Genomic DNA, 13,841 nt, shown 5'->3' on the forward strand with positions numbered 1-13,841 from the left:
AAAATAGAAAATTACAGACCTATTATTCTGGCGTCTGTTGTGGGGAATTTACCAGTATCTGTTACTACGGAAAGAATGACTGAGCAGTTGGATACACAGGAATTGATCAGAGAGAGCCAGCATGGATTTGTAAAGACGAAGTCAAGTCCAACGAAACTAGTTGAACTTTTTGAAGATATAATAACGTGGTAGATAATGGAGTGTCTATGGGTGTTTATGTGTATTGACTTCCAGAGGCATTCGATAAGGTGCCACATAAGAGAGTGTTAACACAAATGGGAGCACATGGAAATTAAAACAACCCATTGACATGGGTAGGGAGTTGGTTGGGAGGTAGGAGACAGAGAGTAGAGATAATGGATTTGCGCTCAAATTGACAGGATGTGATTAGTGGTGTCCCCCAGGGATCTGAACCGGGGCATCAGCTTTTTACTATATGGATAAATGACGTAGATGAATGAATGAGTGCCGTATATCCAAGTTTGTCGACGACACCAAGTTAGGAGGCACAGTGAGTGGTGCAGGTCGGAGCATAAAGTTATAAGAGAAATTGATAGATTAAGTGAGTTGGTGAAACTGTGGCAGATGGAGCTAACATAGAATTACATAGAATGTACATCTCAGAAACAGGCAATTCGGCCCAACTAGATTCTGCCGGTGTTTATGCTGCAGACGAACCTCCTCCAACCCCTCTTCATCTAACCTTATGAGCAAACCCTTTTATACCTTTATTCCTTTCTCCTCCATATGTTTATCTAGCTTCCCCGTAAACGCATCCATGCTATTCGTCTTAACTACTTCTTGATGTAGCGAGTTGCACATTCTGACGAGTCTCTGGGTTCTCTTGAATGCCATATTGGATTATTTAGTGACTATCTTTTATTTATAGCCCCAAGTTTTTGAATCATCACCACCAAAAGTTCAAACACCTGTTCTGCATCTGACCTATCAAACCCTTGCATAATCTTGCAGTCCCATATCAGGTCACCCCTCAGCCTTCTCTTTCCGATGGAAAAGAGCCCCAGTCTGTTCAATCTTTCAATATGGGGAAGTATGAACTTTGGACCGAAGCAAGATAGTTTAGAATATTTTCCAACTGGTTCGAAGCTAGGAACTGTGGAGGAGGAAAGATGTTTAAGGGTCCAAGTGCAGAAATCACTAAAAGTCAGTGGACAGTCGCAAAATATAACCCAAAAGGCTAATGGAATGTTGGCCTTTATCTTAAGGGAGTTGGAATTCAAAGGGGTGTAAGTTATGTTCCAGTTATATAAACTCTGCTGAGACCACATTTCTAGTACTGCATTCAGTTCTGAGCACCACACCTCAGGAAGGATAGATTGGCCTTGGAGGGGGTGCAGCGCAGATTCACCAGAATGATACCGGGGCTAAAATAGTTAAGTTATGTCGGACAGGTTGCACAGACAAGGTTTGTATTTCCTTGTGTATAGAAGATTAAGTGATGATGTAATCGAGTTGTTGAAGGTGATTAAATGAGCCAATGGTGTGTGTGTGAGCTGTGAAACAGCTTGAAATACCAATCCTCTCCACCACTGGGGACTGAGTCTTCCAACAGACAGGGATTTTCACTCGTGCAAGTTTCATCCACATTTTCTGCTCTTCATTTCTCCGACCTGCTTGTTGCGCCTTTCCCTTCGATTCAGGACTTACAGGAAAAACTCGATTCTGCGGTCAATCTTCGGGTCACGTGGTGAGATTTCAAATAATTGAAATCGACCCTTATCACCCCCAATATCGTCAGCGACACGTTTGACGAATGCAAAGCGGCTTCTATCGCGGTTTGGCTGCACAACTCGTTCAAAGACACTGTCGGTAATTGGAGGGTCTTTCAAGTCATGACACGAACATAACAGTTCGCACTGCCGTTTTCCGCAAGACGCTTCAGATTCATGTGGAATGATTTCGGTCTGGCGGTTAAATCAGTTCCCCCTTCACAAATCCGTCTTTGAACCCGGGACTTTTAGGAATAACCACACCGAACTGGTTTGTCCTGTATTTTACATTACTTTCTAAATATTACAGATAAGCGGAGCACTTGAGCTGTCACAGCTGTGACTTTGACTTTTCTCCCTCTCCTCCAGATCTCCCCCGCAACTGTCACGAACCACAATCTTCTGTCACACTTCTCCATCAGAAAGTTCCGAGCCTCGGTTTTTAAATGAAATAACGCCCATCTCTTCAATCAACGACATCCCAGAGAGAGTTTCTTAGTTTCAGCTCCCAATTTCCCCAAATCCACAAAGTAGCATCAAAATAATTGTCCTTAAGTTAATAATAATAATATAATTCAAAGTTCTTATCGTCTGGGGTTTTGTTTCAGATGCCACGGCTTTGAAAGGTCACTGCGGATGTTTAACGAATCGCCTCTTGGTTGGAGGCTTCTGTGTGGGAAAGATCACGAAGCGATAATTGAGAGACCGAGGATGAAGCTGTTTGATGGGAGCACTGGTGACACAGACCGTGCGCGGCTCCAGTGGCGCAATCGGTCGGCGCGCGTTATTTCTACAATAATTATACGCTCGAGAAATGCCGAGATTGTGAGCTCCAGCGCCATCTAAAGTTGTTGAACCTTCTAAACATTTTTGATTGGAGTTCAAGGTACAACTGGTTCCATAACGCATCGACTTCTTCATGTCCCCATGTGGGCACTGAGGCTCCTCTGGCCTCCCGTCTTGCAACAGCAGGTGAGAGTTTATTTGTTTATGGGAGGGAGAGGGGGCAATTGGCGACAGCTGAAATGGTAAAGCGGCCGGCACGAGATGTTTAAATCTAAAGAACCAAACACACAATTCTTCTTTCCGTGAAGCAGGTATTCATCGGTTTGAAGTGTCGTGGAGGGAAAATTCGGGAGGCAAATCTGTTGCCTGGTGTCACGGTGTAACGGGTGAAATTATTCAGCTTTCAATTGTTGATCGGCTGAAATGTCGAGAGGCATTTTCCAGCTCCCGTGTGGAACAAGTTTAGCTTTTGAGCCATTGGGTAAAGTGTTTTATTTTTCTTGCTGCTGAGGAATGACAAGACATTTTGTACAAACAAGAAGAATTGCAAAATCACGAGTTCACTGTCCATGTTTCTTACATCATGTTCAACAGAAACAAGGATTCTCCTCAACACGTTGCTGAAAATTGGATAAAAGGGATACTCCCCCAAATTCGACAGCGACAAGGATAATTCTGAGTCCTACCATGAATCTGTATGATGGAAACCAATTTGACAGCGAGCCTGAATAGCTCAGTCGGTAGAGCATCAGACTTTTAAAACAGGTAGTGATCTGAGGGCCCAGGGTTCAAGTCCCTGTTCAGGCTGAAAGTTTTAAAACAGCTGGCAAGATCTGCTTTTCCAGCGGACCAATATCAGCGAAAGAAGCAAGAGTTGGCCATGCAGTCCCTGGAGCCTGCTTCGCCATTTGATAAGGTCATCGCTGATCTTCGACCTCAACTCCACTTTCCCGACCTATCCCCATATCCCTTGAGTTCTTTTGTGTCCAAAAATCTATCTACCTCAGTTTTGAATCTATTCAATGGCTCAGCATCCACAGGCATCCACAACCCTCTCAGTGAAGAAATCTCTCTACAAAATGGCCGGCCCCTTATCTTGAGATTATAACCATTAGTTCTAGACTCTCCAGCGTGAGGAAACAACATCCCAGTATGTACCCTGTCAAGCCCTCTAAGAATTTTATATGTTTCAATGAGATCACCTCATTATTGTAAACTGCAGAGAATATAGGCCCATTCTACTCAATCTTTCCTCACAGGACAACCCTCTTATCCCAGGAATCAATCTAGTGAACCTTTGTTGCACCCACCCGAAGACAAGTGCATCGATCCGCAGATAAGGAGATCTGCCAGGTGAATTAGATGTTTGTTGCAAACACGGAGATTTAATGAAACCAAGACTTCCCTGCAGAGCAAGGAGTTGGAAAGAAAGATGCTGGGCATTGAGAGGCGAAGGATTTTGTATGTTGCAGGATGAATGGACAAAAGGATCTCAACTCCCTGCTTCTTTTCCACACTGATAAATCTAGACCAAAATATCATCTCCGTGCTTCTTTCAGATAATGAATGTCTGAATGCTCAAGAGATCACTGATCCAAGCCAATTATCTCCTCTCGCACTCTCCTTCCAATCTTGCACACGTTGCTTCGCTTTGAAATTGTTCATTTTTTCACACTGGGATTCAACTTGAAGAAAGCGATGCTGTGATCAGCTGGTGTTGTTCAGGAAATGAAGTGCAAGAAGATACATCAAAGGCTAATGATAACAGTGACTGTTCGAACACTGTGAGCGACAGTTAAAGATTAGCAACATTTGAAGTGTCAGGCAGCAGATATTTTCCAAGTCATGACAGAAATGGCAAGAAAATTTCATGCAGACTTTGATCAGCGTCATGACTTTAGAAAAAGCCGGCATTTCAGACCGGCATTTCACACTCTGGATCTTGACCCTTCCCCTGGGATTCTCACTTTGAACAAGTGGGATTTGTTTTGAGACAGGATGTCCCAGCTCTCCACCTTTAAAGGGACAAGGACAGGACCAGATGTGCTGAATGGCATTTCTTTTTGACTTCACTGCAGTGCCTAGAAACCCTGCTCACTATGGTCTGTGTGTGTTTGATGGGACAGCATAGAGGGTGTGGAGGGAGCTTTACTCTGTATCTAACCCGGGCTGTCCCTGCCCTGAGAGTGTTTGACGGGGCAGTGTAGAGGGAGCTTTACTCTCTATCTAACCCGTACTGTCCCTGCCTTGGGAGAATTTGATGGAACAGTGTAGAGGGAGCATTACTCTGTGTCTAACCTGTGCTGTAGGTATCCTGGGTGTGATTGATAGGGCAGTCCTGAGGGAGCTTTACTCTGTATCTAACCCGTACTGTACATACCCCAGGAGTGTTTGATGGGACAATTTAGAAGGTACTTTACTTTGTATCTAACCCGTGCTGTACATACCCGAGGAGGGTTTGGTGGTACAGTGAAGAGGGAGCTTTACTCTATATGTAACGCGTGCTGTACCTGCCCTGGGCGTGTTTGATGGTGCAGTGCAGAGGGTCTTTAGTCTGTATCTAACCCGTGCTGTACCTGACTGGAGAGTGTTGCCACTGGGTGCTCACCTCGATGAGAACAACATTTAACCCGAAGATGATAAGATAAACCCATCTGCTCCTCCCCTGTACACAGACCTTGGGAGACATTGAGTGTACCTAACATATTTAGACAATGCCCATAACCAATTTTTGAACACCTCCCTCAGATCTCCCCTTACCGTTCTTTGTCCTATGAAAAGAGTCCCAGTTTCTCTAATCTCTCCTCATATCTAAAGTCTCTCGTCACTGATATTTCACATTTCAGTGAATCATTTCTGCACTCTCTCCATGGCATTGACATCCTTCCGAGTGTAAGATCCCCAAAACTTGACACAATATTCTAACCGCAGCCTAACCAATAACTTGTACAGGTTTACATGGCCTCTGTCCTTTTGTACTCTATACCCCTATTTGTAAAACCGAGGATCACATGTATTTTTCAACCACTTTATCAACTTGACCTCCCACTTTTAAAGGTTTGTGTATCTGAACACTTTGCAGGTTTAGAGATATTAACAGAACATGGCTAAAATACATTGACATTAAATGTCTGATATAATGTGTATTATGGGAAAGAGAAGTTTAATCTGAGTTCGAAACTCAAACAGTCGCTTGACTGCAGGCAGGTCGTCATGGCAACACGAATCAGCCATTCCATTCCACACAATCGGCTGGTTGGAATCTCTAATCCGATAAGGGGAAGGAACAGGAATTCGTCTGTTATTAACCATAATATAAACCTGAACCAGAGTGAGCAATATAGTAGATCAGATTGTAATGTGTGATGCTTATTTAATGAATATAAAATTTTATCTCCTGATGTCAAGCATCATACAGGGTAAGATAAGGCAGAAAAGGAAAGCTCATGTCAGACACCGAGAGCTCAATAATACAGAAAGCCTAGAGGAGTATAAAAAGTGCAGGGGTGAAATTAAAAAGGAAATTAGGAAACCAAAGAGAGGGAATCAAAAAATATTGGCAAATTAAATCAAGGAAAATGAAGGGACTTTTAGAGACCAAGAAAGGAACCTATGTGTGGAGGCGGATGATGTAGGTATGGTTCTTAATGAATACTTTGCTTCTGTCTTCACAAAAGAGAGGGATGGTGCAGACGTTGTAGTTAAGGAGAAGGAGTGTGAAATATTGGATGCGATAAACTTAGTGAGAGAAGCAGCATTGAGGGGTTCAGCATCTTTGAAAGTGGATAAATCATCAGAGAGGGATGAACTGTATCGCAGAGTGTTAAAAGAAGCAAGGGAGGAAATAACGGAGGCACTAACCATCATTTTCCAATTCTGAGTGGATACAGGCGTGGTGCTGGAGGATTGGATGACTGTTAATGTTGTACTATTGTTTAAAAAGAGACCGAGGGACAGATCGAGTAATTACAGGCCAGTCAGTCTAACTTCGTTGGTGGGCAAGTTTAAGAATCAATTCTGAGGGACATGATAAACCATCACTTAGAAAGGCACGGAGTAATCAAGGACAGTCAGCGTGGATTTGTTATGGGAAGGTCGTGTCTGACTAACTTGATTGAATTTTTTGAGGAGGTAACAAGGAGAGTCGATGAGGGTAATGCATTTGATGTAGTCTACATGGATTTTAGCAAGAGTTTTGACAAGATTGCACATGGCAGACTGGTCAAAAAGGTACAATCCCATGGGATCCAAGGGAGAGTTGCAAGTTGGATCCAAAATTGGCTCAGTGGCAGGAAGAAAAGGGTGATGATCGACGGGTGTTTTTTTGACTGGAAGGCTGTTTCCAGTGGGGTTCCGCAGAGCTCAGTGCTCGGTCCCTTGCTTTTTGTGATGTATATGAATGATTTGGACTTAAATGTAGGGGGCTTGATCAAGAAGTTTGCAGGTGATACAAAATTGGCCGCATGGTTGATAGTGAGGAGGAAGCTGTAGAGTGCAGGAAGATATCAATGGACTGGTCAGGTGGGCATAAAAGTGGTAAATGGAATTCAATCCGGAGAAGTGTGAGGTAATGAATTTGGGCCAGCAAATAAGGCAAGGGAATACACAATAAATGGGAGGATACTGAACGGTGTAGAAGAAGTGAGGGACCTTGGAATGCATGTCCACAGATCCCTGAAGGTAGCAGGATAGGTAGATAAGGTGGTTAACAAGGCATATGGAATTCTTTCCTTTACTAGCCACGGCATAGACCAGGGAGGTTTTGCTGGAACTGTATATAACACTGGTTAGGCCACAACTTGAGTACTGTGTACAGTTCTGGTCACCACAATACAGGAAGGGTGTAATTGCACTTGATTGGGTACAGGGGAGATTTACGAGGATGTTGCCAGGACTGGATAATTATATGCACGAGGAAAGATCGGATAGGCTGGGATTGTTCTCTTTGAAACAGAGGAGGCTGAGGAGTAATTTCATTGAGGTGTACAAAATTATGTGTGGCCGTGATAGGCTGGGTAGCAAGGACCGATTTCCCTTAGCAGAGAAGTCAATAAACAAAGGGCAGGGCATAGATTTAAAGTGATTGGTAGTAGGATTATTGAGGAGCTGAGGAAAACATTTTTCACCCAGAGGCTGTAGCGGTCTGGAATTCACTGCCTGAAAGGGTGGTGGAGGCAGAAACCCTCAACTCATTTAAAAGGAACCCGGATATGCACCTGAAGTGCTGTGACCTACAAGGCTATGGACCAACTGCTCGAAAGTGGGATTAGGCTGGATGGGACGAATGGCCTCCTTCTGTGCCGTAAATTTTCTATGATTCTATGATTCTAATTAACAGTAAGCAGGGTAGTTCAGGGATCAGGAGAACACTACTGAAGAAAAGTAACTGCTGGGAACCAAGCAATGTGTCCTTGTAAACCACAGATTAGGGAAGTTGCAGCTCCAGTGACAGATGGATCACAACAGGGTATAAAAATGAGGGGATACTGATGTAAGGGGCAGTTGGGACTGGAGACACCGGAGATCAAGCTCAGGGCGTCCGTCGTTCCATCCAGAGGACTGATCTCGTCTACACGGGGGATTTGCATGTTTACTCTGGAACGGTAGAGGCAAGAGAATTTGCTCATATATTTCTTAATGAGGTATTAAAGTTGCTGACTCTCAGACTTGTTAATTAATAAGACAATGCATCAGTTAGAACCTTCCACACCTAAGTCTCTTTGCTGCTCGACTTTAAGACTTTGACCATTTAGTTTACATTTCATCTCATTTTTCTTCCTCTCAAAATGTATCACGTCACATTTCTCTGCATTAAATTTCACCTGCCCCATTTACTAACCCGTGGACATCACAATTGCCCAAGGTGCCAATTTTGGCGTCATCTAGAAATCTTCACCTTTTGTCCCACATATCCAAGCTCAGATCATTCTCTATATTGAGAAGAGCCAAGGTAACACTGACCCTGGGGCACACCACTATTAATATCCCTCCAGTCTGAAGAACATCCATTAACCACTACTCTCTGTTTTCTGCCCTTTACACAACTTCCTATCCACACTGCCTCATTCCCGATAATAAGGGCAGTATTAATTTTATCAACAAGCCTCCTGTCCGGCATCTTACCAAACACCCTTTCACAATCAATGTACACAATATCCACTACATTCCCTTTATCAGTAGACTTGAGTTCTCTCAAATGATCCATGTTGGCTGTTCTTAATTAATGTGTTTTTCTAACAAATGTTGAAATGCTTGCTCCACCTCATCTGCTTTGATCTGTTTCAAAACGCAACAGAAAGATCAAGTCGTCTTCTGGAGTTTAAGATAAATTCGATTTTAAAAATTATGTTTAAGACAATGACGGGCATCTGGGCTGAGACCCGCCCATTCTGTGCCGCAACTCTCGCCCCTCACACACTCCGATTGATTGGAGGAACAACTCACCCGCTCACCCCTCCAGTCAATTTCCGCTCCTCCTATTGATACGGAACTCTCCTTCATCACCATGGTGGGATTAGTGTTGACACTGACATCCTGAGGTGCAGTTCGAAAATAAACCTTAATTGAACCCGTCAGTTGCAACATTTAATAAAACGAAATTAATAAAAGTTACCGTAAAAATATTTTCTGGAGTTTACCAAAGTGGTGGAGCGTCTGCGCTGTATGTTTGTGCCAGTTTAAATGGCACGAAGAGCTGGGGTTTCAGTTAATTTTATTTTCCTTGGTCCAAACGCGCTCTCGCTTCTTCCAATGTATTTGCTTCTCAGCAAGATGTTAAGACCAGCAATGGCGGCTGCAACACCCAGCATGCAGCACGGTACAGATTGTGCCCTATCTGAATCAGTGAAGCACAGCGCGCAGGCGCAGTCTGACTCATTATCGGGCTGTGTGTCCTGAGCATGCGCGGTCAGTCGAGGCTGCGGGAGGAGCGCGTTCGGTGCAGGTGAGAGGATCGGAGCAAGAGGATCAATAAACCCCGGGGCCCGGGTCCGGGCTCAGGCCCAGGCTCAGGCTTCACAAACCCCGAGTGCGGCCCCAGACCCGAATATAAAACAGTGAACATTATCCCCCCTCACTACCCGCCGGTTTCCGGTTTCTCCCGTTTCGCTCCGGACCAACTCTCAACAAAAGGAGAAATGGTGATCGGTCAGGGAGCGTCTGCAAATGAAGGAGAAATGGTGATCGGTCAGGGAGCGTCTGTAAATGAAGGAGAAATCGTGATCGATAAGGGAACATATGCAAATGAGGGGGAAATTGTGATCGGTCAACGAGCGTTTGTAAATGAAGGAGAAATGGTGATCATTCAGGGAGCATCGGTAAATGAAGGAGAAATGGTGATCAGTCAGGGGGAGTCTGTAAATGAAGGAGAAATGGTGATCATTCAGGGAGCATCGGTAAATGAAGGAGAAATGGTGATCTCTTTTTCTTCAGTCATCCAGGGAGCTCTAGCTTTGGATGCTATTCCTTTGCTCCTCGTGGGAATCGGTCTACTCTCTACCAAACCCACTCCTCCTCGAAGGCCTCCCACTGTTCAATTACTGTTTTGTTACCAATTTTTGACACCAATTCACCTGGACAAGATCCCATTTTAACTCATGAAATTAGCCCTCCTCCAGTTAAGAATTTTCACATTTGACTGTCCCTTGTCCTTTTCCATAACTGTTCTAAACCTAATGAGATTATGATCACTGCTGCCCCACTGAAACATGCTCCACCTGCCCCACTTCATTCTCCCCACCGAGCCCACTGCTGTAATCACATTCACTCTCTCACACTCACTCTCTCACATTCACCCTTTCACTCATGGTTTACGGCCACTCAAAGATGATGCGATGTGTTTGGATTTCAGCACAGGGAGGAGGGAGAGTGTGTGGGACGGGGATTTACAGCTTTGAGGAATAAGAGAGGAAAGAATGTTCCATGGAATGTAGAGTTATCTGATCTGAATTGTTATCCTGTACTTACAGTGATAACTTTTATAAACTCCTTTTACAGGGGATGAGAAGGGGAGGATTTGCAGACAGGAAACTCAAACCAAAGATCACGTCAAGATCTGACAGAGTCATTTGATTCATCAGGACTTGAAGATCATCGGCCTTTGAATGTGGAAGGAGAAATGTTTGTCTGTTCTATCTCTGGGAGAAGATTTCAAACATCAGTGTGAGTGGAAAAGCACCAAGACACACACACCCGAGTGAGAGTGTTCCAGTGCACTGACTGTGGAAAGAGCTTTAACCAGTTACATAGCCTGAAAAAACATCACACCATTCACAGCGGGGATAAACTGTACACGTGTTCTGTGTGTGGACGAGGCTTCAACTGATCGTCCAACCTGGAGAGACACAAGGACACCCGGACCACGAAGAAACCGTGGAAATGTGGGGACTGTGGGAAGGGATTCAATTACCCGTCACTGCTGGAAACTCATCGACGCAATCACACCGGGGAGAGGCCGTTCACCTGCTCCGTGTGTGGGAAGGGATTCACTCAGTCATACAGCCTCCTGATGCACCAGCGATTTCACTCTGATAAGCGACCTTTTAAGTGTTCGAATTGTGAAAAGAGGTTTAAAAGCAAAAGTAACCTGCTGACACACCAACGCATTCACACCGGGGAGAGGCCGTTCACCTGCACCGTGTGTGGGAAGGGATTCACTCGGTCATCTCAGCTTCTGTCACACCAGCGAGTTCACACTGAGGAGACGCCGTTCTCCTGCTCCGTGTGTGGGAAGGGATTCACTGGTTCATCCACCCTGCTGACACACCAGCGAGTTCACACGAGGGAGAGCCCGTTCACCTGCTCCGTGTGTAAGAAGAGATTCACTCAGTCATCCCACCTTTTGTCACACCAGCGAGTTCACTCTGATGAGAGACCTTTTAAATGTTCTGACTGTGAGAAGAGGTTTAAAAGCAAAAGGAATCTGCTGACACACCAACGCACTCACACTGGGGAGAGGCCGTTCACCTGCTCCGTGTGTGGGAAGGGATTCACTCGGTCATCCATCGTGCTGACACACCAGCGAGTTCACACTGGGGAGAGGCCTTTCAACTGCTCCGTGTGTAAGAAGAGATTCACTCAGTCATCCCACCTTCTGCAACACCAGCAAGTTCACTCTGATGAGAGACCTTTTAAATGTTCTGACTGTGGGAAGAGATTTAAAATCAGAAACGAAATGGTGAGACACCAACGCACTCACACTGGGGAGAGGCCGTTCACCTGCTCCTTGTGTGGGAAGAGATTTACTCGGTCATCCAACCTTCTGTCACACCAGCGAGTTCACACTGATGAGTGACCTTTTAAATGTTCTGACTGTGAGAAGAGATTCAACAGCAAAATTGATCTGCTGTCACACCAACGCAGTCACACTGGGGAGTGGCCGTTCACCTGCTCTGTGTGTGGGAAGGGATTCACTCGGTCATCCACCTTGTTGATGCACCAACGCACCCACACTGGGGAGAGGCCGTTCACCTGCTCTGTGTGTGGGAAGGGATTCACTCGGTCATCCACTCTGCTGACACACCAGCGAGCTCACACTGGGGAGAGACCGTTCACCTGCTCCGTGTGTAAGAAGAGATTCACTCAATCATCACACCTTCTGTCACACCAGCGAGTTCACACTGATGAGAGACCTTTTAAGTGTCCTGACTGTGGGAAGAGATTTAAAATCAGAAACGAAATGGTGAGACACCAACGCACTCACACTGGGGAGAGGCCGTTCACCTGCTCTGTGTGTGAGAAGAGATTAACTCGGTCATCCAGCCTTCTGTCACACCAGCGAGTTCACTCTGATGAGAGACCTTTTAAATGTTCTGACTGTGAGAAGAGATTTAAAAGCAAAATTGATCTGCTGACTCACCAGCGCACTCACACTGGGGAGAGGCCGTTCACCTGTTCCTTCTGTGAGAAGAGATTCACTCGGTCATCCACCCTGCTCAGACACCAGCGAGTTCACACTGGGGAGAGACCTTTAAATGTTCTGACTTTGGGAAGAGATTTAAAATCAGAAACGAACTGCTGAGACATCGACGCACTCACACTGGGGAGAGACTGTTCACCTGCTCCGTGTGTGGGAAGGGATTCACTAATTCATCCCACCTTCTGAAACATTAACTTGTTCACACTATTGAGTGACCTGTTAATTCACTGACTGTGAGAAGAGCTTTAAAAGCAGAAATGAACTGCTGACACATCAATACATGCTCATGGGGGAGAGATTGTTCACCTGCTCCGTGTGTGGGAAGGGATTCACTCAGTCATCACACATGCTGAGACACCAGCGAGTTCACATATGACTGCAGGGGTTGGATTCTGCTGTTAATCCCATCCAGGACTGAACCATGTTCATTCTGACAGTTGGGGTTTGTTTCTGCTGATGTCAATAACCCCTATAACTGGGATGGAGTTTAATATTCTGGATATCTGTAAAATAAATCAGATTTGTTTTAAACACCTTGTTGTAGATTTTAGTCTTTCCCACCTGAGTGTTTAGCATCACCTGACTGGAGCTCAGAAAGGACAATCTGGGGGGAGCAGAACTTCAGCCTGGACACATTCCTTCAGGGCCACACTGAGAGGGGCAAACGGCACTTTGGTCTTTCTCGTCTCTCTTCACTGACAGCAAAGTCACCGTGCGGAGTCCAGTCTAAAAATGACTGTGGTAATTATTCTATGGAGATTTCACCTGTTTGAGTGACAGTCCTGAGTCTACCATTTAAGGCAGGCGTTAACTCATTTAAAATAAACCCGTTAAAAATAAATGAGTTGAAGTCTGCATTAAAATAGCAGAGGGAGGAGTTCACAGGAGCCTGTTAACTGCTGGTACAATTATACAACAGTCATTCGATCTCCTGATAAAGAAGGACCTGCAGTGTGTTTCCAGAATTCATGGTTTTATTGCTGTGTGCGTGTTAGACACCAGGATCACTAAAAATACACGACCCAGACCATCCACAGGGTGGGGGCGATCCCGACAGTTACTCTGGGATCACTCCCACTGCAGAACTCCACCACTGACCCTGCTGAAGGTTGCAGGCTCAGGGAGTGGGGCCTCCAGGAGTGGACTGTAAGATAGCTGACAAATATATGCTGAGGTACCAGAGGAATCCTTACTAAGGAACCGTCTGGGGTTTTACCTGTCAGTGTGGGTCTCGGGGTGAATGATTCCTGACTCCCCGAACTGTCTTACATTTAACCCAGATCAGATCAGGATGAATTCAGTTTACAGGAAAATTGGGACAAATATCACCCACAATCGAGGGAGACAAAAGCAGCCTTTTGAGAAGCTCAGAGATCTTTGGAAAAGAAGATGGTGCCCAATTGTGGGAA

The 13,841-nt window shown here is 45.1% G+C and overlaps 1 non-coding gene and 1 pseudogene across 1 annotated transcript; both read left to right on the plus strand.

Annotated features, from left to right (window-relative positions):
* Positions 1–3,238: 3,238 nt before the first annotated feature.
* On the plus strand, positions 3,239–3,323 carry trnak-uuu (transfer RNA lysine (anticodon UUU)). Its single transcript is given in 2 exon segments — positions 3,239–3,275; positions 3,288–3,323. It is a non-coding gene; the product is annotated as a tRNA-Lys (tRNA).
* A 7,615-nt stretch (positions 3,324–10,938) lies between these two features.
* Positions 10,939–12,907, plus strand: LOC137318792 (zinc finger protein 84-like; annotated as a pseudogene).
* Positions 12,908–13,841: the final 934 nt, after the last annotated feature.

The sequence above is a fragment of the Heptranchias perlo genome, unplaced genomic scaffold (assembly GCF_035084215.1).
Source record: "Heptranchias perlo isolate sHepPer1 unplaced genomic scaffold, sHepPer1.hap1 HAP1_SCAFFOLD_73, whole genome shotgun sequence".
Taxonomy (NCBI): domain Eukaryota; kingdom Metazoa; phylum Chordata; class Chondrichthyes; order Hexanchiformes; family Hexanchidae; genus Heptranchias; species Heptranchias perlo.